Source organism: Sus scrofa, chromosome 18 (genome assembly GCF_054392235.1).
Source record: "Sus scrofa isolate SSC_HxYL_T2T_F1_AM1 chromosome 18, Sscrofa_HxYL_maternal_Yorkshire_Landrace_v2.0, whole genome shotgun sequence".
NCBI classification, from domain to species: domain Eukaryota; kingdom Metazoa; phylum Chordata; class Mammalia; order Artiodactyla; family Suidae; genus Sus; species Sus scrofa.
In genome coordinates this window covers 49,503,002-49,527,483 of record NC_139400.1, presented here as the reverse complement: position 1 = coordinate 49,527,483, position 24,482 = coordinate 49,503,002, and the positions used below count along the sequence as shown (strand labels likewise).

Here is a 24,482-nt window from a genome sequence, read left to right as displayed (position 1 = left end):
ATACATGTGTACACATCCATTCTCTTTCAGATTCTTTTCCCACAGATTACCACAAAAGACTGGTTTATTTCAATAAATAATGTTGGTACAATTGTTACCCACTTGAAAGAAAAAAAAAAAACACCTAGGCTTCAGTGATACTGCATACCATTCATCAAAAGAAATTCCAGCTAGTTTAAGTTTAAAATGTTATTTGGAAATCAGTATTTACAAATCAGTATTTACAACATGTAACAAAGGAATTATAAATCAGTGAGGGGTGGGGAGAATATAGAATGCTAGTAATTGTTAGTTAAAAACTATCACCTATTTTCTAATTCGATGACTCTCAGTTCCGTAATTAGAAAGTCAAGTGTTGTCAACATGAAACCTATAAATATATTTGACTATCACAAGAACCACCAACACTTTTTCTCACAAAAACATCATCCATATATCAAAAAGAAAGTCACACTGAACTTCCTGCCATACTATACTATTACATGAACTGCTAACTTGATACAGACTGTCAAATCTCCAGCCAAATAACTAAAAGGAAGTAGCTAACAGGTGCAAAGGAGGAGACTTTGGGTCATTTAAAGTGACTCTGCTCCTCCAGATCTGAAAGTTACACTATAAATCTATATTTACCACTATAATCTCCAAGGCTAATAATATCTAAAATCACTGGCTATTATCACAAATTAACAAGGTGGCAAAGCCCGGTGTTAGTGAGGGTGTGGGAAAAGGAGCATTCTTACATAGCAGGGTAAGTCAATACATACCTACGAGCTTTAATCAAGAGCTTTAATCAAAACTCTTGGAGCCAGCTATGTTCTGGAATTTAGAATTTTTCAGACTTTAAAGAGGTAATGTGGTACATATGTCATAAATTACAAAACTCTTAAAAAAGTCTGGGGCAGGACCCCATAATTGAATTCGCTGAAGGAACTATGAACAGTGTGAAAAAAATATGAACTATGTATAAAGTTCCTCTCATGGCCTGGCAAGTTAAGAACCAACATAGTGTTGGTGACTGTGGGTTGAATCTCTGGCCCTGTTGCAAGCTACAGTATAAGTCACAGATGCGGCTGGGATCTAGAGTTGTCGGGGTCAAGGCACAGGCCTCAGCTGCAGCTCCGATTTGACCCCTAGTCGGGGAACTTCCATATGCTTCAGGTGTGGACATTAAAAAAAAAAAGGAAAAACAATACTATGTATAGTCTCATGTTACTTCAGGTCAGATTTGCAAAAAAAAAAAAAAATTTTTTTTACTTGATTTTAAGAACTTTCTCAATTTCAGAATTTTAAGTGAAGTATATAGATGAGGTATTATTTGATACTGTAAATGCTTAATACCTCATTCTATCAATTCTACCTCTAAATTATTTTACAGAAATGCATGTATTAATAGACCGAAAGTCCTACCCCCAGCTGTAGACCCAAAATCATCCCCATCCATATTTAAACCAGGTGACAGGAACTGGCAGCCAGGGCCAGGATAGATTTAGATCACACTGCTAGACTCCAGAATTCCTTGCAGGCTAACTGTACAGACTCACTCTGGTCACTTATTTAACCTTATACTATGACCTGATTTTTCTTTATTCTTTTTTTTTTGTCCTTTTGCTATTTCTTTGGGCCGCTCCCACGGCGTATGGAGGGTCTCAGGCTAGGGGTCTTATTGGAGCTGTAGCCCCCAGCCTACGCCAGAGCCACAGCAACAGGGGATCCGAGCCACGTCTGCAACCTACACCACAGCTCCCGGCAACGCCGGATCGTTAACCCACTGAGCAAGGGCAGGGACCAAACCCGCAACCTCAGGGATCCTACTCGGATTCATTAACCACTGCGTCACGACGGGAACTCCCTGATTTTTCTGCAGTGACTTTTTTGAGCTCTTTTGGGGGGTTATGTCTAAGTTCTACTAGATTTGATTTCTTTGTAATATATGCACGAAACTGTATTAAAACAATCTAGTCTGGGAGTTCCCATTGTGGCTCAATGGGTTACAAACCCAACTAGTATTCATGAAGACACAGGTTCGATCCCTGGTCTTGCTCAGTGGAATAAGGATCTGGTGTTGCCGTGAGCTGTGTTGTAGGCAGCTGCAGCTCCAGTTTGGCCCCTAACCTGGGAACTTCCATATTCTGCGAGTGCAGCCCTAAAAAGCAAACAAACAAAAAACCAATCTGGTCTGCTTTTACAAAATTACACAGTGAGCCACCTTCATGTAATCTTCATTGTCTCTGTTTTATACACTGCTATTCCCACCTGTTCCTTTGTAATGTGGAGTACATTTTCTTCCTGATAAAGTTAATTTTTATTTCAGCTATCTTAATATTAAAATAGGCAGAAAAAGTAAGTCATTCAGATATCTTAAGTACACTTAATTTAAATAGATCTGTATCTAGTACAATTCAAAATAAAATTCAGCGTTGTTTCTCTGGGAAGATAAGACTTCAAAATGTACTAGCTCAAAATGTGAAAGGTGGCAAAATTTAAAATGATCAACCAATGCCTGTAACACATTTTCTTTAACATTCTTTCTCTCCTAAAAACAAATTTTGAAATCAATATCCTAATACTGAAACATTTCACAAAGCCTGTACTGTATTACTTAATAACCAATAATTTGACGCATTTTATAAATTTTCCCTTTTTAATTAATATATTGTATCATGTATCATTCTGTATTGCATCTAAAATTAGCTCCAGGAGTTCCCCCTTGTGGCTCAGTGGTAACAACCTGACTAGTATCCATGATCCCTGGCCCTGCCCAGTGGGTTAAGGATCCAGCGTTGCCGTGACCTGCAGCGTAGGTTGCAGACACAGCTCGCATCCCAGGTGGCTGTGGCTATGGCTGGCAGGTGTATCTCTGATTAGACCCTAGCCTGGGAATTTCCATATGCCTTAGGTGTGGCCCTAAAAAAGAAAAAATAATAATAAAACTAGCTCCAAAAATTCAAACTCCCTAATGTCTGTAGAAGTTAACATCCTCAGACTTAATAATTCTAAGGTATCAATGGCACTGTTTACTTAATTTTCTATTATAAATTAATGGCTACTTAAATTTAATTCAACAAATATTTGAATATTTACTACGTGCTGGTCATTGTACTCTAAGTGCTAAGACAGAGAGTTGCCAAGCACTAGAGCTCCAGTACACCAAGTGCATTTACTCTTACTATAGACTACAACCAAAAGCATAACTGTCATTTAAAAACGGTATTTTTATTTTTATTTTATTTTTTGTCTTTTTGCCTTTTCTAGGGCCACTCCCTCGGCATATGGAGATTCCCAGGCTAGGGGTCTAGTCGGAGCTGTAGCCACTGGCCTATGCCAGAGCCACAACTATGCAGGATCCGAGATGAGGCTGCAACCTACACCACAGCTCACAGCAACGCTGGATCCTTAACCCACTGAGCAAGGCCAGGGATCGAACGGTTCCTAGTTGGATTTGTTAACCACTGCGCCACGACAGGAACTCCTAAAAATGGTATTTTTAAAACCAATTATTCTAAACAAATTCAAAAGCAGAAAGAGGCACATGAGTGAAATATGTTTTGATCTTTCACTTCCAAACTTTTGACAGAAGCATAACACAAGGAACTTCACTCTTTACTATAAGAACAAATGCAGCACAAGTAAATTGAGCAAAAAAAGGCAGTTGATGCTTGTCCCCAATGCTAACAGTTGCAAAGGAAGTAAAAATTTTTATGCTTTAAAGTTGAGTTAGGAGTTCCTGTGGCTCAGTGGTTAACGAATCCGACTAGGAACCATGAGGTTGCAGGTTCGATCCCTGGCAGAGCTCACCATTGCCATGAGCTGTGGTGTAGGTTGCAGACGTAGCTCGGATCTGGCGTGGCTGTGGTGTAGGCCAGCGGCTACAGCTCTGATTCACCTCCTAGCCTAGGAACCTCCATATGCCGAGGGTGCGGCCTAGAAAAAACAAAAATAAAGAAAGAAAGAAATCAAGTTGAGTTAAATATAATTCTTGAAGTTCCCATGGTGGCTCAGCAGTAATGACCCAACCAATATCCATGAGGTCGTGGATTCCATCCCTGGCCTTGCTCAGTGGGTTAAGGATCTGAAGTTGCCATAAGCTGCAGCATAGCTTGCAGATGGAGCTTGGATCTGTCTGGCCTTGCTGTGGCTGTGGTGTAGGCCATTGGCTGTGGCTCCAATTCAACTCCTAGCCTGGGAACCTCTATATGCCACAGGTGTGGCCCTAAAAAGACCAAAAAAAAGATCACGAGGGAATTCTCTGGTGGCACAGCAGGTTGAGGATCCTATGTGTCACTGCAGCAGCTCAGGTCGCTGCTGTGGCCAGGGCTTGATCCCTGGACTGGGAACTTCCACATGCCATGGGTGCAGCCAAAAAAAAGGGAAAGAAAAAGATCACGAGGATTAAATCAGTCAGCAATTCAACAATATATACAATTCTACCTAAAAATATGAAATACCTCTTAGGGAAAACTATTTCAATAGTTTTTCTTTGTTTGAATAGTCAATGCTCAACTATAAATTTTCACAGAGCTAACCTGCTTTTCATTTTCATCATAAAATAAAAAATGTAGAAAAATTCAACTTTCGAATTACTTGTAGAGTTGACCCTTGAACAACATGAGTTTGAACTAGACAGGTCCAATATTTTCGATGATAAATACCATAGCACTATATGATCTGCAGTTGACTGAATCCATGAATGAGGAACTGTGGATATGGAGGCACTGCAAATTTAGAGGACTATAAGATACACGCAGATTTTCTAGCCTTGGGAGGGTTGGTGCCCCAACACCTTCGTTGTCCAAGGGTGAGCTATACTGCAGAAGCTGGTTGTCTGAAAACCTCACTTCTCTTTCCTGTAAAATAGCAGTATTCAAGTTCTTGTCGTGGCTTAGCGGTTAATAAACCTGACTAGTATCCATGAGGACTCGGGTTTGATCCCTGGCCTCACTCAGTATGTCAAGGGTCTGGCCTTGCCATGAGTTGTGCTACAGGCCACAGACATGGCTTGGGATCTGGTGTGGCTGTGGCTGTGGTGTAGGTTCAGATGTGGCTTGGATCTGGCATTGCTTTGGCTGTGTCATAGGCTGACACAGCTCCGATTTGACCCCTAGCCTGGGAACCCTCATATGCCTCAGGTGCAGCCCTAAAAAGCAAAAAAAAAAAAAAAAAAATCATTGTTTTCTCTTTTTATGGCCATACCTGAGGCATGTGAAAGTTCCCAGTCCAGGCATCGAATCAGAGCTGCAAGTGCCAGCCCATGTCACAACCACTGCAACACCAAATCCAAGCCTCATCTTCGACCCATACTTCAGCCTGCAATCCCAGATCGCTTAACCCACTGAGTGAGGCCAGGGCTCAAACGTGTATATATCCTCACAGAGACAACGTCAGGTCTTCAACCCACTGAGCCACAACAGGAACTCCACAAGTTATACCTTAGTAACTGAGGTGATGCTGCATCTTCCAGTGCTAAAAATGTCAATACAGAAGATAGACAACTTTTGTTGGAATGAATTCAAGGCATTTTGTTCTTTTTTTTTGTTGCTGTTGTTGTTGTTGTTGCTATTTCTTGGGCCGCTCCCTCGGCATATGGAGGTTCCCAGGCGAGGGGTCGAATCAGAGCTGTAGCCACCGGCCTACACCAGAGCCACAGCAACGCGGGATCCGAGCCGCGTCTGCAACCTACACCACAGCTCACGGCAACGCCGGATCATTAACCCACTGAGCAAGGGCAGGGACCGAACCCGCAACCTCATGGTTCCTAGCCGGATTCGTTAACCACTGCGCCACGACGGGAACTCCTCAAGGCATTTTGAATGTCAAGTATTGCCAAAAAATTAAGAGCATGAACTGTGGAGCCAAATTACTTGGGTCGAATGCCCAATTTTGCAACTTAGTGATTTTTTTTTTCATAAGTTATTTACTTTCTGTGTTGTAGGATGCTTATCTGTGAAATGGGGGACAAAAAATACAACTCTTCTCAATAGATTAGGATTAAATAAGATTTGTGGTTGCTGTTTTTTAGCTGCACCCATGGCATAAGGAAATTCCCGGGCTAGGGATTGAACCCAAACTATAGCAGTAACAATGCCAGCTCCTTAACCTGCTGAGCCACCAGGGAACTCTAGGACTAAATGAGTTCTATGAAGAACTTGGAACAGTAACTGACACATAGCACTACATAAATATTTGCAATTTTTTTTCACCCCACTCACCGGTCAAGCTTTTTGCAACACTTTCTGAACTTTTTGAATCGTCACACCTATATAGGTCTAAGGGTCCCAATTACAAGGTTTCAGCACTGAAAAACAGTTCTCTTTTCACCCTAGGTGAGTGGCTAAGTGGTATTTTAGATTAAAAAAAAATTTATTCAAAGATTTTAGGGAGGATTTTGATGGTACAAATCATGAACCAAACTAGTTCAACAGAGACCAATCGTGAGAAGACTGATGTCTGTACAGAAAAACTAAATGATAGCCAGGAAGGCACCAGTCATAAAACAAGCCTTTCTTCATTTCAATGAGAAGACAGGTTTCTCCTTATGGAGGACAAAATACTGGTGCCAGAAATAGTTAGCTTTCAAGTTATCAAAACAACCTTTGACAGTTGAGAATGTTTGGAAGACCACTTAATCTTTAGATTGATTGTCAACCACTACACAAATAGAATTTTTTGGAGTTGTGACAAACATCAATGAAAAAGCAAATATCTTGCCTTTTGAAGAATGTATCAAGTTTGATAAACTTCAGTTTAGCTTCCTCTAATCAAATTCAGGGCTTAGGTCTATTCCCCTGTGCTCTCCTTTCCAATCATACTGAAAAGACAACACGGTTCCATCAAGTTAATTATGCTCAGTACCCTAAGTAAATTCAGGTCATCTGTAGTACATTATGATTAATAAGTTATCTCACTTTTAAAAAATTAAACAAGACCATAAAGGAGACACCATCTGTGACAGAATAATTACATGAGAGTAGTATGTCCTTTTATTTTGGATATCACTTTTCTTTTTTCCTCTCAGCTCTGAACAGACTTAAGAAAGCTGGAGAAATACAGACTGAAGCAAAAGTTTTCCAATGGGATTTTCTTTACCACCAAATCAATGATTTTTTTAAAATACCACTGCAGAAGAAAATATTTCACAGATATTAAACATACTCATGAGGTCATTAAGAGCTTAGCCACTTAACAATGATTGACAACGGAAATTTCTTTAAAAAAAAAAAAAAAAAAAAAAGTAGGAGTTCCCGTCGTGGTGCAGTGGTTAACGAATCCGACTAGGAACCATGAGGTTGCGGGTTCGGTCCCTGCCCTTGCTCAGTGGGTTAACGATCTGGCGTTGCCGTGAGCTGTGGTGTAGGTTGCAGACGCGGCTCGGATCCCGAGTTGCTGTGGCTCTGGCGTAGGCCGGTGGCTACAGTGGCTACAGCTCCGATTCGACCCCTCGCCTGGGAACCTCCATATGCCGAGGGAGCGGCCCAAGAAATAGCAACAACAACAACAACAAAAAAAAAGACAAAAGACAAAAAAAAAAAAAAAAAAAAGGTAAACTGAGGAATACTTAGAATCTGTTGCCTATGATGGAACTCACTACATATCACCACTTGTTAGAGGTATGGGTGTGGAGCTGAGGAAAAAAAGAGAATTTAAAAAAGCTTGTTTCATTAAATGGTTATATTTTCTCCAAATCTCCTACAATAATCCCTTCTTCTCACACAGAGGAATCCAGATACTGACAATTCTTGGCAAGAGAACCAGGAGTAATCTTCATATATTTAAAAAGTTACTTGAATTAGTTACTTATAGTACTGAGTTATTTAAATATCATCTGCTCTATTCAAACTCCACAAAATTGAAAATGATAATACTAACATATAATGAAGGATTTTGACGTTTTCATTCATATTTTTTATGACAGCAAAACCAATCCTTTTTCCTGGTTGTAGGAATGTGGGCAAGGAGAAAAACAATTATTTTCTAAATAAATAAGTAAAATCTTTGAGAATACCTTTTGGCTTTTAAGACTGCATTCAAGCTTCCATGGATTTACCATCCACGTTAAACCTATTTACAATGTTTGCATTTAATGAATTATTCTCACCCATCTCCTTAAAGGCCGTGTGAATAACCAAAGTTAACCGCATTTATGGTAATGCTTATTGCCAGAGCAAAAAAGAGAAAACTGATAGCATCCTACAAAACTGGCTGTAGAGAAAATAGCACTATGTGGAAAAGCATAAACTATAAAGCATGCTCAACCGAAGTGCCATTGTCCTGCAGTGTTTACTGAGGACAACCACCTCTGGAGAATTTCAGGGCCCAAACTAAAGGGGCTTCAATGAGCACTAGACCAACAAAAGATTAAAGTGAACTAAGCTGAACATCAGCAAAATTTCACATCATCAAGACTAGCAAACAACTGACTGGTTTGACTTTTTCGATTTTCTTTCCGTCACAAACAGCCCTTCTGAAAAAAAGGTTAGGAAGAAAGCCGTTACCAAAGCTTAACCAAAATAAGTCACACACAGTTGCGATAGCTGAAGTCCATACCACTAAAACACAGGCAAAAATTCACAACACGGAGAGAAGGAAGAAGGAAAAAAAAAACAAAAACAAAAAAACGCACTGTTAATTAATTGCTTCAAAAGGAAATATAATTTTAACCAGGCCACACTGCCGATAGGTTGTCTGCGAATGCCAGAACGCTCAGGGAGCCAGACGTACAGATTCATGTATCAACAACACGTGACCAGAGCTGTACCGTACCCTACGTTTTTCTAAGGCTGATATGGTAGACAGATACTTCACACACACATACACTTTCAGAGTTAATTTTCCACTTTAAACTGTTTTTCTAGTTTCACTTGTGGGGGCCATCGTGGCATCGGACAATTCTAGAAATCTGCAGACTGTACATTCCTTTCCCTTTGAGGTACCCAAGAGAGAGAGTAGGTTAATAAACCAGGGGAAAAAAAAAAAAACAAAACCAAACCTGTTAACTCGAAATAACTACATCAAACTAACGGATACTCTTCTACTCCAAGGTTTCTCAATTCATAGGGAGACAGGGTGGTCGAGTTCAAATAAGTTAGGGATTTCACAGTCTAAAGTAAACACGCACACAATTTTCCGTTTCAAAGGGCAGATTCTGCCGTCTTTTAAAAATCACGAGCAGATCACAATGGGACCTCTGTTAATCTAAACATCTCCTGGCTACTTCAGATGTACCGGGAAAGAAAAACATGCGAGCGAAGGGCTTGCCCTCCTTCTGCCCACCGTCTCGCGAAGATGTCGCGAGTCGTTAAGGGAAACAGCTTGATTTGGGCCAGCGCGGGCGCCAGCCGGGGCCAGGGCGCCGCCCGGGAGACCCGCGGCCGGAAACGCCCCCGCGAGCGGCGCACCGGCCGGACGCCGGGCCGCAGAGGGGCCGCCGCGGGGTGGGGAGCAAGGCGCCGACCGCCCGCGCCCCTCCCCCGCCCGTGGCGGAAGCGTCTCGGGTTTGAAAGATGCCGCCGCCGCCGCCGCCCCCCGCCCGGCGAGCCACAAAGAGCCGAGCCCCCTCCCGCCGCGGCCCTCCTCCCCCAGTTCCTCCACAGGTCGTCCCCGGCTCCCCCCCCCCCGGCCCAGCACTGACGACGCCTGCTCACCCGAGTCCCTCTGTCCCGAGGGTTAGGATCCGGTGCGGCTGGCGGCCCCGAAGACACTGGGCCCCTGGGGCGCGGCGGCGGGGGCGTGGCCCTCCCGCGGCGTCCAGGGCCGGGGTCTCGCCTCCCGCCTAGGAAGGCTGGCGCCGCCGCCTTCTCTTCCTTCCGGTTTCCCTCGCGCCCTCCCTCGGCAGGTCCGTCCCGAGCGGAAAGCAGCGTCCTCTCTAGGCGCCGCCGCACGCTCCCCAGGGCCCGACCACCGCCAAACTCCTCCCCCGGGAGCCGCGCCGCCCGCACCGCCTCGTCAGCCCCGGGGCCGCGAGACGCCCGGCTCGCCGCTCCTGCCCCGCCCCTGCGGCGCGCTCTCGCTCCCCTTGGCGGGCCCCTTCCGAGGCCCGGGAACGCGCGGACAGCGGACTGTGGGCCAGCCTTTGCCAAGTCTCCTTTTCCGCCGCCCGCGCGCGCCTAGCAGCACAAACGTCAGTTTTGCAGTTTCCCGGGTTCTGGAGACGCCCCCCGCCCCCCCAACGCCGCCCCGCCCTTTTCCTTTGCTGAATCCCACCGGAAAGCCAAAACAATTGGGTCCGCGCAGGCGCGAGAAGGAAGCGGAAAGAGCAGGAAGGGCGGGGGAGGCGCGAAATGACGGGGAAATGCTTTTGAAGGGGTTTCCCGGGGAAGGTCAGCGGAGAGCCCGCGGAGAGCGCGTGCGCGGCCGAGGGGTCGCCCGTGAGACCCGCCGGCCTGGGGCGCAAGGGGGGCGGGGGTTCGGGCGGTGGAGGGTTCTGGGGTGCTACGCTGGCGAAGAGAGGCCCGATAAATTGAGTGCTAGGAACTACAGACAGCTTTATGCCTGTTTTTCCCCCTTGAAATATAGAAATTTGCAGGCTGGGTGAGAGAGTGAGAATGAGGAGCACTGAAAAACATCAGACCATGAAAGAAAGAGAAATTGGGCGGCTGGCTAAGTAGGCTTTGTCTCCTAAGCCCCTAATCTCCAAAACAGGCCCTCCACTTTGCAGAGCATGTTCCGTTTTCCTGATCGAAGCAAGAGAGGCTTCACGTCCTGGTTTCAAGGCCAAGGAAAAGCAAAACAACACCCCAAAGGGCCTGCAGTCCTGGGGAGGGAACCGTTGGCCTGCGGAGGGGAGGCTCTGAACGCAAAGCTTTCAGAGAGTTTGTGCTGCAATGCAGCGGCTACCTGCTCTCCAAACCCGAGCCTTCAGCTTCACATGTGAGATCTTTGCAGTAGCCGAACGCTGTGGTCTCCACTTGGTACTGCTTGCTAGCAGGCAGAAAGTTGTAGATTTACTCTCTCTTTTGATAGAAGTTATTCGTGGATCAAAGTTGTCAGAAATGGCCGCATAGGCTTCATCCTCCCTCCTAACTTCCACTCTTGGCACAAGCCCAATCTGGTGAATGTACATGACTAATTATAAACGAAGTGCATGTGTGTTACTGAAGAGATTCTTTAAGCTAGACTAAATCAACTGAATACACACCAAAATGTGTGTATCTGGGACTACTGATAAAGGATTTTGCAGTAGAGTCTAGAAACCAGCTCAATTTAACAAATCTTTATTGAGTGTCCAGGATGCTTTTACTCTGCTTCGTCTGATTAAATGTTTAAGTCTTTTGATATTTAACAACAAAGAAGCCATACAAGAGATTCAGTCATCCATTTAACAAACACTTGAGCACCTACTCTGTGCCAGAGTGGATCCTGGAGATGCAAAGCCTAAACAAAGAAGGCAGAAACAAATAATATAGTAAGAGTTTGTGTTTTGTTCTGTAGAGAACTGAGAGCTATTTAGGATTTTGATAAGATTTTAGAAAAATGACTGTGAAGTGTGGTAGATACTGGACTGAGTGTGGGGATACTTTTAGGAAGCTGTAACAAATAGTCCAGACAGGTGGAGCAGGAGTCCAAACTAATGTAGTGGCAGTAGGGATAGTGAAGCAGAGATGGATTTGAAACTAGCTACATATAATAAACAATACTTGATTAAGAGAATGAGGGAAAATAGGAAGTGAAGGACGACTCAGTTTTCCAGTTAGGGTAATTAGATAGTAGTATCAGTAACTATACAGAGAGTAGCTAATTTAAGGATGAAAGAGAGTACTAAAAGTTGTCATTTTACTAGTTGTCCAGTTAGGAATACATTTGGCTGCAAATAAAAAAGATTCTATTGCAGTGGTCTCTTTGGTCATCTCTCTGCAGGTGGTTAGTTATCCTTGGTTCAACAACTCAAGAACAGCAGAGCCACAATTTCTGTGATTCTTGACATTCCTCTCATGGTTGCAAGATGGTTGCAGCAATTTCAGCCTTTACACTGTTGTTCGAGGCAGGAAGATAGGAAAAGGAGTGGCTTCAGCCACTTTTTTTTCCCCCCTCCCCAGGAAAGTGAAAGCTTTTCCAGGATAATACCCCATACCCTCAGCTCACCAGACTTTCACATATCTCATTTTCTAGGACTGTAATTTGACAAACTAAAGCTGAAAGGAATTTTTCCAAGCTCTAAGGAAAGGTGGTAAAGAAGTAAAGCATGCAGAATGGATATTGGGTCAAATAGCAGTCTGCTAGCTAATGCTGAAAGCATCCCTTTTTAACATTTAAAACACTGAGGACTGTCAGGCTGAAGTTTCTAAAGTTTCAAAGAAGACTTTTTTTTTTTTTTTTTTTTTGATGTTTTTACGTAACAGAGAAAGAACAGTTTATCCTCAATTATTTGTACTTGTTTGCCATTCCTTCCTTTCTCAAAGTTGCCATCCCTTAAATAAAGCCTCAGAGGGGATTGGAACAATCAGGAAACAGGGGCTGCTGTGGTCAGAGAAGGCTGACTCCTTGCAGCTGCTGTGGTAGAACAACTGTAGGGTATTTGGCATTATGAACATCAATGCCACCTTGACTTCTTTACAGATTTTGCCTCTTAGCATGGAAGCAGAATAATCACAGCCAATCAAGAGTTTCCAGTTTACGGAGATCATAAATTGGTATTTTCTAGCAATTATACTAACTTTTTTGCAATGTATAGTAGCTTCCATGTGATCTATATCCCAACCTGGGGACATTATACTGTTTAAAACATTCCCTTTTAGGAGTTCCCATCGTGGCTCAGAGGTTAACAAACGCAACGAGTATCCATGATGATGTGGGTTTGATCCCTGGCCTTGCTCAGTGGGTTACCACGAGCTGTGGTGTAGGTTGCAGACGTAGCTTGGATCCCGTTGCTGTGGCTGTGGTGTAGGCCAGCGGCTGCAGCTCTGATTTGATCCCTAGCCTGGGAACTTCCATATGCTGTGTGTGCAGCCCTCAAAAGACAAAGAATTCCATTTTAGGTAACAAGGTATTTTCTTTCAATTAGTGCTAATGACCATGAAAAAGTATCCTCCTCAGATAGCATTTTTTTTTTTTTTTTTTTTTTTTTTTGGCCACTCCTGTGGCATTCCTCGGTCAGGGATTGTATTTAAGCAGTGACAATGCTGGATCCTTAACCACTAGGCTGCCAGGGAACTCTGACTACATTTTAAACACAATTCTAGAAAACAGTGATTTCCTAGGAAAATAAAGATGCAACTACAAATTTTGTAAAGTTGAGTCCTCTTTGCTTAATCATTTTTGAATGCTATAAATAATAATCCTTTATGATATTAAAGTAACTACTTTTTTTTAATTTTTCTCTTTTTATGGCTGCACCTGTGGCATATGGAAATTTCTAGGCTAGGGGTTACATTGGAGCTTCAGCTGCAGGCCTATAGCACAGCTTTCAGCAATGCCGGATCCTTAACTCACTGAGCAAGGCCAGGGATTGAACCCAAATCCACAGACTGTATGTCAGGTTCTTAACCCCGTAAGTCTTGACAGGAACTCAAACTATTCTTAATGTTAATTTTAACCTATTTCAAAATCTTGGATTTGGGGGAGGAAGTTACCAGGCCACCTCTTAGGGAAGACAATACACTATCCACAGTTGTTTGAATTTGCAGATGCAGAACCCCACTGGAGGACCCACGGTAAAGTTATATGAGGAGGGTCAGCAGCCTTAACCCCCACGTAGTTCAAGGGTTAGCTGCATATCCTCCCCATCTTGGTTCCCTGTAGTAATGCGGAGAAAATCTAGTTTAAATGAACCTCGTTATTACAGGGCAGCATAAGGGAGTCCTTTATGGATACCAGTCAGGAGTGTTACTGCTGAGCCACGATGGAACTCCTTTATAGTAAATCTTTAAGTTGGGCAGTATCAGTTCTCTAACTTTGTTTATTGTTCTCCTTCATTGCTCAGCAGACTATTCTTTTTGTTTTTGTTTTTCCTTTTTAGGGCCATACCCACAGCATATGGCGGTTCCCAGGCTAGGGGTCCAATCAGAGCTTTAGCTGCCGGCCTACGCCACAGCCATAGCAATGCAGGATCTGAGCCACTTCTGTCACCTACACCACAGCTCATGGCCATGTCGGATCCTTAACCAAATGAGCAAGGCCAGGGATCGAACCTGCGTCCTCATGGATACTAGTCAGATTCGTTAACCACTGAGCCATGATGGGAACTCCTCAGTGGACTATTCTAAGTCAAACTTCTCCATAAAAATTTTAGTTTTTTAAATTTAATTTTTTGTCTTTTTAGGGCTTCACCCAAGGCATATGGAAGTTCCCAAGCTAGGGGTCAAATTGGAGCCATAGCCATCGGCCTTCGTCACAGCCATGGCAACGCCCAGATCTGAGCCCCTTCTGAGGCTTATACTCCAGCTTTGGGCAACGCCAGATGCTTAACCCACTGAGCAAGGCCAGGGATCAAACCCGCATCCTCTCAGAGACAACATAATGTCCTTAATACTCTGAGCCACAGCAAGAACCCCTCAATAAGTTTTCATATCCATTCTTTCAGACTTTCTACATGGAAGAGCATGTATTCTGCAAACATTAGACAATTTCCTCCTTCCCAATTAGTATAGCTTTAATTTATTTTCTTATTTCACTGGTTAGCCTGCTAGTATGCTGTTGAAAAGCAGTGGTGAGAGGGGAAATTCTTGCCTTATAGCAGTTATTAGTGGGAAAGATTCAAGTTTCTCACCATTAAGTGTAACTGTTCCATGTGTATTCTGCTATTGTTGGATAAGGTAATCTATAGATGTCCATTTTATCCAGGTGTTTTATGGTGTTGTTCAATTCATCTGTGTCCTTACAAATCTGTTGGATTTGCTCATTTTTGATAGAGGGGTGCTGAAATCTCCAGTTACAATAGTGGATTCATCTATTTCTCCTTGCAGTTCTATCAGTTTTTACCTCATCTAATTTGACACTTTGTTGTTCCTCATATTCATGTTAAGGATTATTATATCTTCTTGGAGAATTGACCCTTTTTTATTATTATGAAATTCCCCTCTTTATCCCTGGTCCCTTTTCTTGCTCTGAAATCTGCTCTGTCTAAAATAAATATAGCTATTCCTACTTTCTTTTGATCAGTGTTATTATAGTACATCTTTCTTCATGCATTTACTTTCAGCCCCTATAAGTCTTTATATTTAAAGTCAATTTCTTGGGAGTTCCCTTGTGTCACAGTGAGTTAAGGATCTGGCATTGTCACTTCAGCAGCTCGGGTCACTGCTCTGGTTTGATCTTTGCTCTGGGGACTTCTGTATGCTGCTGGTGTAGCCAAAAAAAAAGTCAGTTTCTTGTAGACAACACATAGTCTTATTTTTTGATCCATTTTTGTCGATCTGTGGCTTTTATTTTTTTTTAATTTTTTTATTTTTTTGTCTTTTTGCCATTTCTTGGGCCGCTCCCGCAGCATATGGAGGTTCCCAGGCCAGGGGTCAAATCGGAGCCGTAGCCACCGGCCTACGCCAGAGCCACAGTAACGCAGGATCCGAGCCGTGTCTGCAACCTACACCACAGCTCACGGCAATGCCGGATTCTTAACCCACTGAGCAAGGGCAGGGACCGAACCCGCAACCTCATGGTTCCTAGTCGGATTCGTTAACCACTGCGCCACGACGGGAACTCCGATCTGTGGCTTTTAATTTGTGCATTGAGATCTTTGAGAGTCAAACTTATTTCCAATATAGTTGAATTAACATCTAACATAAATGTTATTATTTTCTATTTCTGCCCTTGTTTTTTGTCCCTATTTTTGTCTTCCAGTCTTTTCTGCCTCTTGTGGTTTTCGATGACTTTTTTTTTGCTTCTTAGGGCCACCAGTGTGGCATATGGAAGTTACCAGGCTGGGGTTGAATCAGAGCTACAGCTGCTGGCCTACACCACAGCCACAGCAACACGGGATCTGAGCTACATCTGCAACCTACACCATGGCTCATGGCAACACTGGATCCTTAACTTACTAGCAAGGCCAGGGATCAAACCTGCATCCTCAGGGATACTGGTCGGGTTCATTTCTGCTGAGCCACATGGGAACTCCCTCACTGACCATTTCATATGATTATATTTTCTACTTTTCCTTAGCATATCAGCTATAAATATGCTTTTACTCTTTTCGGTGGCTGCCCTAGAGATTGCTATGTACAATGTACAACAAATCCAAGTCCACTTTAAAATAACAGGATACTACTCCACCAGTACTATGTGTACCTTATAATAACAAAATATTCCTAATTCCTACTTCCCATTCCTCTTATCATTACTATCATTCACTTAAATTATAGTTAAGCACACATAAGCATATATATGTGTATGTACACACACACACACACACACATAGCATACGTAAGTGAATACCTTGGTGCTATTATTATTTTGAGTAAATTTTATTTGTTAGATCAATTAAGAAAAATAAAAGTTTTTATTTTACCTTCACATGTCCTTCTATAATGATCTTTACATAGATCTGAGTTTCTGACCAACACAATTTTCCTTTTAAAAATGTCTTTTCACATTTTTTGCAAGGTAGTTCTACTGGCAATAAATTCCCTCAATTTTTGTTTGAGAAAGTCTATTTCTCCTTCACATTTGAAAGATAATTATACAGGCTACAGATTTCTAGGTTGGTGGGTTGTATTTTTACCTCTCAACACTTTAAATATTTCATTCCACTGTCTTCTTGCTTGCATGGTTTCTGAGAAAAAGTCAGATGTTAGTCTTAGCTTTGCTCACCTACAGGTAAAAGTGTTCTTCTCCTTTGGCTTCTTTTCAGCAATTTTTTCTTTAGCTTGCATTTTCTGTAGTTAGAAAATGATATGCCTAGGTGTAGTTTTTTTTTTTTTTTTTTTTGTCACTGTTTTGTATTTATCATGCTTGGTGTTTTCTGAGATTCCTGGATCTGTGGTTTGGTGCTTGACATTAATTGGGGGGTAAATTTTGTCATTGTTGCTTCATGCACTGCTTCTGTTCTTTTCTCTTTCTTCCTCTGCTGGTATTCCCACTGTGTGTATGTAACGTCTTTTATAGTATTCCCAGTTTTTGAATATTTTGTTCTGCTTTTTTCAAGCTTTTTCCCTCTTTGCTTTTCAATTTTTGAAGTTTTCTAATTTATTTATTTGGGCCACATTCACAGCATATGGAAGGTCCCAGGCCAGGGATCAAATCTGACCTACATCACAGCTGTGACAATGGATCCTTAAACCACTGCACTGGGCTGGGGGTTGAACCCATGCCTCAGCAGCAACCTGAGCTGTTGCAGACAATGCCAGATCGTTAACTCCCTGAAGACTTCTAATTTATTATTTTCTTTTTCTTTTTTTCTTTTTAGGGCTGCATCTGTGGCATATGGAAGTTCTCAGGCTAGGAGTCAAAGTGCTGCCCTAAAAACAAAAAAATAAAAAATAAAAAAATATAGAACATGAAGAACACAAAGACTCAAAACAAGGATATACTTACAGATATCACAAGAACTTTTTTTTTTACGGCCTCACCCATGGCATTTGGAAGTTCCCAGGCTAGGGGATGAATCTGAGCTGCGACTGAGGCCTACCCCACAGCCATGGCAACACTGGATCTGAGATGCATCTGTGATCTATGCTGCAGCTTACAGTCATGTTGGATCCTTAGGCCACTGAGTGATGCCAGGTATCAAACCTGAATCCTCACAGACACAACCTCGGGTTCTTAACCCACTGAGCCACGTGGGAACTCCACCAGCACTTTATTTTTTATTTTATTTTATTTTGTCTTTTCTCCATGGCATATGGATTTTCCCAGGCTAGGGGTCCAAATGGAGCTGTAGCCTCTGGCCTACGCCACAGCCACAGCAACTCAGGATCCCAGCCGGATCTGTGACTTATACCACAGCTCATGGCAACGCCGGATCCTTAACCCACTGTGCGAGGCCAGGGATTGAACCCATAACCTCATGGTCCCTAGTCAAATTCGTTAACCACTGAGCCACGACGGGAATTCCTCAACCAGCACTTTAAAAAATAAAAAATTATGAAAATTTTTATACCTATGAATTGGGAAACAGACAAAAAGGGCAATTTCCTGGAAAAATTCAAGTCATTGTAACTAAATTAAGAAATGGAAAAGCCAGACTTAGAAACATTTTCTAATGTTTTCTAACTGCATCAGTAGCCAAGTCTACATACAAACAAAATAAACAACATGCTCTTTCCAAGCAGGTCTGCTAAACCTGCAGGGAAAAAATAGATAACTCTTATCTTATGGCAAACTGCTCTAGAGAACAGAAAATGATGGCAAGTTATCTAGCTTATTTTATGAGGCTAGGATATCTTGAAATCAAGAAAAGACAATATAAGAATTGAAAATGAGGAGTTCTCGTCATGGCGCAGTGGTTAATGAATCCGACTAGTAACCATGAGGTTGCGGGTTCCGTCCCTGCCCTTGCTCAGTGGGTTAACGATCCGGCGTTGCCCTAAGCTGTGGTGTAGGTTGCAGACTCAGTTCGGATCCCGCGTTGCTGTGGCTCTGGTGTAGGCCGGTGTCTACAGCTCCAAATGGACCCCTAGCCTGGGAATCTCCATATGCTGTGGGAGAGGCCCAAGAAATAGCAAAAAGACAAAAAAAAAAAAAAAAGAATTGAAAATGATAAAACAATTCCCTTTATAATCTTAGATTCTAAAATTCTAAATAAAATACCAGCAAATGGAATTCTGCAATGTATTTTAAAATATATCAAGACCTAGGTGGGTGTATCCTAGGATCACAAGGATTGTTTAAGGAGAGAAAAATCTATTAAGGAATCTGCTTTATTAAGAAGAAAAAATATTATTTCAATAGATGCAGGAAGACCATTTGCTAAAATTTTAAAACTTTACAGCTAATTTGGAATAAAAGAGACCCTACTAACTTGCTAAAGAGTATCTCAAAAATAACTTACAATAATTCTTTATGGTGAATCATTACAAATTAAGTATAAGACAGTGCTATCCACTAAATTGAATACTGTGTTGAAGGTTTTGGAAGATTAAGACAAATAAGAGAAATGAGAAGCTATTCAATGAAAAGGATGCAATAAAACTACTATTATTTGTAGATGATTTGAGTCTTCACATAGAAAATACAGTCAGGTCCACAAAAAATTGAAACTAAAGATAGTTCAGCAAAGTTGCTGGAATATAAAATCAATATGTAAATATAAACAGTATTCCTATATACCTCCAACACAATGAGAAAATGTAACTTAAATAAAAGGAATAATTCTCAATGGCAAGAAAAACTGTTAACTCTAAAATACATTCCTAAAACAAATTAAAAATTAGAACCTTATATTTAAGATTTATCATGGACACAGAAGTGATTCTAGTTCATTCATTTAACTACTCTGTGGTACCCCACAGTCTATCTATACTATAATTTATTTATCTATTCTATTGTTTCATGGACATGTGGGTGATTTTCAATTATTTTTACATTATGAATCATGCTAATGAAACAAACATTTTATTTATTTTTCGCTTTTTTTTTTTTTTTTTAGGGCTGCACCCGTGGCATTTGGAAGTTCCCAGGCCAGGGGTCGAATGGGAGCTACAACTGCCAGCCTACACCACAGCCACAGCAACGTGGGATCCAAGCCTCATCTTCGACTTACACCACAGCTCATGGAAATGCCAGATCCTTAACCCACTGAGCGAAACCAGGGATTGAACCTGTGTCCTCATGGATACTAGTCAGGTTCATTACTACTGAGCCACAATGGGAACGCCACAACAAACATTTTAAATATATGGCTCCTTGTGTGTAGATGCAAGATTTTTTTTCTAGGGTATTTCTAGAGGTAGAATTGCTAGTTCATGCAGTATGATACTTTTTCAACTTTGTCAGATACTCTCAAATTTCTCTCCAAAGCGATTTTACCAATTTACACTCTTATGAGCAATGTATACATATTCCTGTCATTCCACTTCCTCCTTAACCCTTGGTTTTATCAGACTCATTACATTTTTTTCCCCTGATGTGATAGTTATGAATGGCATCTCATTGCAAATATCACAAAAATGTAGACTCCTAATTAAGAATTATAATTTTGCTTCTCTTCCCTGCTATTTCCTCAGGATTAGAACTGCACTGGTACCATCCTAGAGACTCCAGTTTTGTGGATGGAATGAGTGAATGAAGGATCACCAGTGAGGCCGAGCAAGGCTCTTTAGGTGTGGGAAGCAAGACTATCCCTACACTTGTGTTTAAATTTCTATCTGAAATCAGCATGTCAGTTGAGGGGAGAACAGAAACCACTGCTTTAATGAGAGACAAAGTCTGTCAAACTGTCAAAATGAGGGTGACACTGACCACTCAAACACTTAGAAAAGGCACTGGATCTGGGAGTCCAAACACCTTACCCCATTCCCCTTCCAACTGGTAGGATTGCAACTGAATATTATGGACAAATTTTTCAAGCTCCCCGAGTCTCAGCTGTCCTCATCTTAAAGCAGAGGTGATGATAATAACACTCTTTTGGAATCCTGAACAGAGAACACATAGTTCACTAGTTAGAGCTTTTTAAAAGTTCTATTTATTTATTTATATATAGGGCTTTTTAGGGCTGCACCTGCAGCTTACAGACGTTCCCAGGCTAGGGGTTGAATCAGAGCTACAGCTGCTGGCCTACACCACAGCCACAGCAATGCCAGATCTGAGCCTTATCTGCAGCCTGCACCACAGCTCACGGCAACACCAGGCCAGGGACTGAACCTGTGTCCTCATGGATTCCAGTCGGGTTCATTAACCACTGAGCCACAAAGGGAACCCTTATTTATTTATCTTTAAAGACTGCACTGGGGGCACTGGAAGTTCCCAGACCAGGGACTGAATCTGAGCCGCAGCTGTAGCCCATGCTGCAGCTATGGCAATGTTGGATCATTTAACCCACTGTGCCAGGCTGGGGATCAACCCAAGCCTTCACTGTAGGGACAAGAGCCACTGCAGTCAGATTCTTAACACATTGCCTCACAGGGAGAACTCCCACTAGCTAGACCCTAAAGCAAAAATAGCAAACCATCATCTAACCTCAGACACCCCACCCAACACAAAATGCCTCAGTTGGTACAAAAACAGTCTTCCATCAGAGATCTAGTTGGAATCTATGGATCGGGTAGTGCCACTCTATGCTTCACCCATGGTGTCTTCCAGGAGTGCCTCAAACTCGTAGTTCCCAGTTGGCTGGCATTTCTGGGACATTTTCATTCCAGTCTTTCTCCCTGCTCACCTACCTACCAATCCTCTCACCTCTGTTTGACTAAACACAAGCCACCCTATCCTTCACCCTGTTTACTGAATAGTCACTGAGCTTGTTCCCTCCCAAGAACACTCCTGTCCTGAGCTGCCCTCATAAGCGGGTTCTTCGCTCTTCCATTCTCCAGGCACTCAGCTCTGAGACATGGCCACAAGCATATGGCAGATCCAAGTCTTCGGGAGACGGCATATTATATAATTGGCCGGACTCTACTTAAGAAAAACATCAAATATGGATACAAACATGTTGCAATTTTCTACCTCTCGCCTTGCTGACCATTCTGCCACATTCATTGAGACAAGGAACCTCTAAATGACTACATTATGAAGGAGGTGACATGAAGCAGGACACAGTGGGGGCCTCCCAAGTACAAAAGCTCTCTGTGTCCTCCATGTCTTGTTTGCAGAAAAAAGCTGGAGTCTCCTAGATCTTCTCTGAATTCCAAAGAGCAGATTCACACAGATACCAACCAGGGAAGTGAAGGAACACAGAAGAAAAGCAAAATCTTTTCCAACATAATCTTTTCTCAGGATTGTTAACTTAAACGAATGCTTTGGTTTATGACCCCAAACTATCGACATAATGTCTGGTAATTTCAACCAGCTGGCCACAAATGGACTTAAAGTTGATGACACCAGGAGAGTCAATTAAGAACTGAAGCTTCCGAACCATCACAAAAGCTCTAATAATCAAATGCCACAACCATCGATCGCTTTTGCTCCCTACGAGAAGGAAGTAAGGGTTCACAAGACCACGTTTACTCGTTTGCTCTGTGGGAACATACAGATCAAAGACAGCAACCCAGGAAATCTACAAGTGAGGTCTTATCAGGAAGCTGAAATCACCAAGACTCTCTACCTTTGCTGCCTTTAAAAACCTCGCGCTCTGGCAGCCAGCAAGGTGGATGTGAGACAAATCTAGGTCTCCCTCCCATCTTCCAGACTGATGCCTTCCCCACTAAAAAATCTTTCTTTGCTCCAAATTCCGATGTTTCTGTTTGTTTGGCCTCACTGTGCATCAGGCACACAAACGTGGGTTTGACAACTTGAGGAGGGGGTGATGCACCCCAAACCCCAGCCTCTCAGATTCTTTCCTCAGCAGCAATGACTTTCACACCACAGGACTTCAGCAAACCACTGCCAAGAGCCACCCTGTTGACCTTGGTATAACTTAGAACTGCTCCAGTTCTGAAATCCTAAACTTCAGGTTTCCATTCTGATCACAAATGCCCTCCTCGAGCTCTTTTATTCTCATGAAAGACCTCTGTTACTTTTTTTAAAAAAAAAGTATTTTATTTTTTTGTCTTTTTAAGGCCACACCTGTGGCATATGGAAGTTTCTAGGCTAGGGGGTCAAATCAGAGCTACAGCTGTGGACCTACACCACAGCCACAGCAATGCCAGATCCAAGTCACATCCACAACCTTTGCCACAGCTTGCAGCAATGTTGGATCCTTAACCCACTGAGCAGAGGCCAGGAATCGAACCTGCATCCTCATGGATACTAGTCGGGTTCTTAACCTGCTGAGCCACAACGGGAACTCCAAAACCTCCATTACTTTTGCTTCAATTTGATCAGCCCTCTCTGGCACTACTCTCTCTTCCTGACTGTATGCTAGGCTACTAGTTAGAGTGAGGAGAGGCTCTCAGGGAACACAATTTAAGAAGGCACTCACACGCAGGGTAACACAAGTGCAAGGTGTACATTATGTGCCATGATGTATTACTTTAATTACTCACCATCACACTAAACTTTCTTAAACACTAGACTTCTCTTTCCACCAGCCAGGCAAAACCCGTCCTCGATCCATCCAACCATCGTGTCGCCCAAGTGACTGAAAATTACTGAACAGCTGATGAAGCGCTGCAGATGGGCCAGGACAAGTTACTGAATCCCTCTCCAGCTCAGTGCCAGCTCTACCAGGAGTCCCTCTGCAGGTCTGAGGATGACTGCTCTCCCCGTTCCATGGGGCAGTAGGGCAGACAGTGTTAGTCCTATTCCTGCCTCTCTTTGAACTAAATAGTAATAACAAGGTCATCAGATGCTAACGCTTTTAAATTTCTGCCTTCAGGTCTCCATTTCCCTCCCCCCTCAAAGCCTTCCTTCTGTCCAAGGCCAAGCACCGGACCCAGGCTGGGCTGCTCTCTGATCAACATAACATCCCTCTCTCTCCACTGCCAGGAACATCTTCTGTTCTCTCCATCCCCAAGACACACAGAACTCAATCCCTTTTTTCTCAAAAGCCAAACTCCTCCTTACAACCCCAGGACGCCCCCTCACTACCTCCCATTCCCTGTCCTATGGCTTTCCTTCCTCTCACGCACAGAGCACTCTGTAGGCGCCAGCGCCCCTTCCGAGATGCCCATCCGTCACCCACACACACGCCAGCGCCTTTCTGTCCCTCCACTTCCCCGCCAGTGGCGTCCCACCTGCAGGAGCCCCTTCCCCCGAGAGGTTGCTCTCCCCAGCATTCAGCAAACGTGTTCATCCCACCTCTGTGCCCCTTCCTCCTCTCAGGGCTGTCTGTCCCCCGCTCAGGCTGGCCTCCTTCCTCTCTGCTTCTCCTCTTCCTTAAGCGTCAGCGGCTCTAGGCCCGAGGATGGAAAGAGACCAGGAGCTCAGAGGAGCAGCCACGACCTGTCCCAACTCCACACTCAGAGGAGGGGACAGTCTGGGAGACTGAGGGGCAAAGAAAGGGCTCTGTCCTCTAGAAAAGCGAAGGCCAGGGCGCCTCCGTGCAACAGGGATGTGCAGAAGGGGGGTCTCGGGTTCGCCCAGAAGAGGGTGCAGAGGACTGCTCCCTTCCACCAGGCCTCAGCAGCTTCTGGTGAAGAAGCAGCACATGCTGGCCCAGCATGACAATAAAGTCACAGCCTTTGCCACCTGCATATTTGGCTCACTTGTTACCAGGGTGGTGTGCGCCACCTCAGAGGCCTCCCAGGCTCAGACGTCAAGCTAGAGCAGGTTCATGTCCAGAATGGGAGTGTGGGTTGTGTGGGGTGAGGTGCCAGGAGTGGGGGTTGCAGGAACAGCTGGGCGTGAGGAGATGCGGAGTACCGGGCCTGGACTCTGGGGTTAGAAAGGGTTGAGCCCAGGGCGAAGGCAGGGTCAGGATGGAGAAGCCTTCAGAGAAGGGCCTCCTGCACTGGGTCCCCCCTCCACCTCCAAGGCCTCATGTCCCCAAGATGTTGCTGCCTGGGGCATCTAGACTTGCTCTG

At 43.4% G+C, this 24,482-nt stretch overlaps 1 protein-coding gene and 1 long non-coding RNA gene across 5 annotated transcripts in view; both read right to left on the bottom strand.

The window, feature by feature from the left end:
• The window catches only part of KBTBD2 (kelch repeat and BTB domain containing 2), a 33,086-nt gene extending 22,020 nt beyond the window's left edge, over window positions 1-11,066 (bottom strand). Inside the window, exons 1-2 of one of the 4 annotated variants that reach the window (XM_085005910.1) lie at window positions 8,542-8,687; window positions 5,191-5,460 (exon numbers count right to left, since the gene is read on the bottom strand). The gene's annotated coding sequence lies outside the window, so the exon portion shown is untranslated. Of the gene's footprint in view, window positions 1-5,190; window positions 5,461-6,705; window positions 6,806-8,541; window positions 8,688-9,638; window positions 9,934-10,830 lie in introns of those variants that run through there. The other 3 variants (XM_085005911.1, XM_085005909.1, XM_021079001.2) reach the window with 3 other exon arrangements.
• A 6,018-nt stretch (window positions 11,067-17,084) lies between these two features.
• The window catches only part of LOC102162372 (uncharacterized), a 29,938-nt gene continuing 22,540 nt past the window's right edge, over window positions 17,085-24,482 (bottom strand). The window contains exon 3 of the long non-coding RNA XR_001302400.3: window positions 17,085-17,381. This is a non-coding gene — a long non-coding RNA (uncharacterized LOC102162372). The remainder of the gene's footprint in view (window positions 17,382-24,482) is intronic.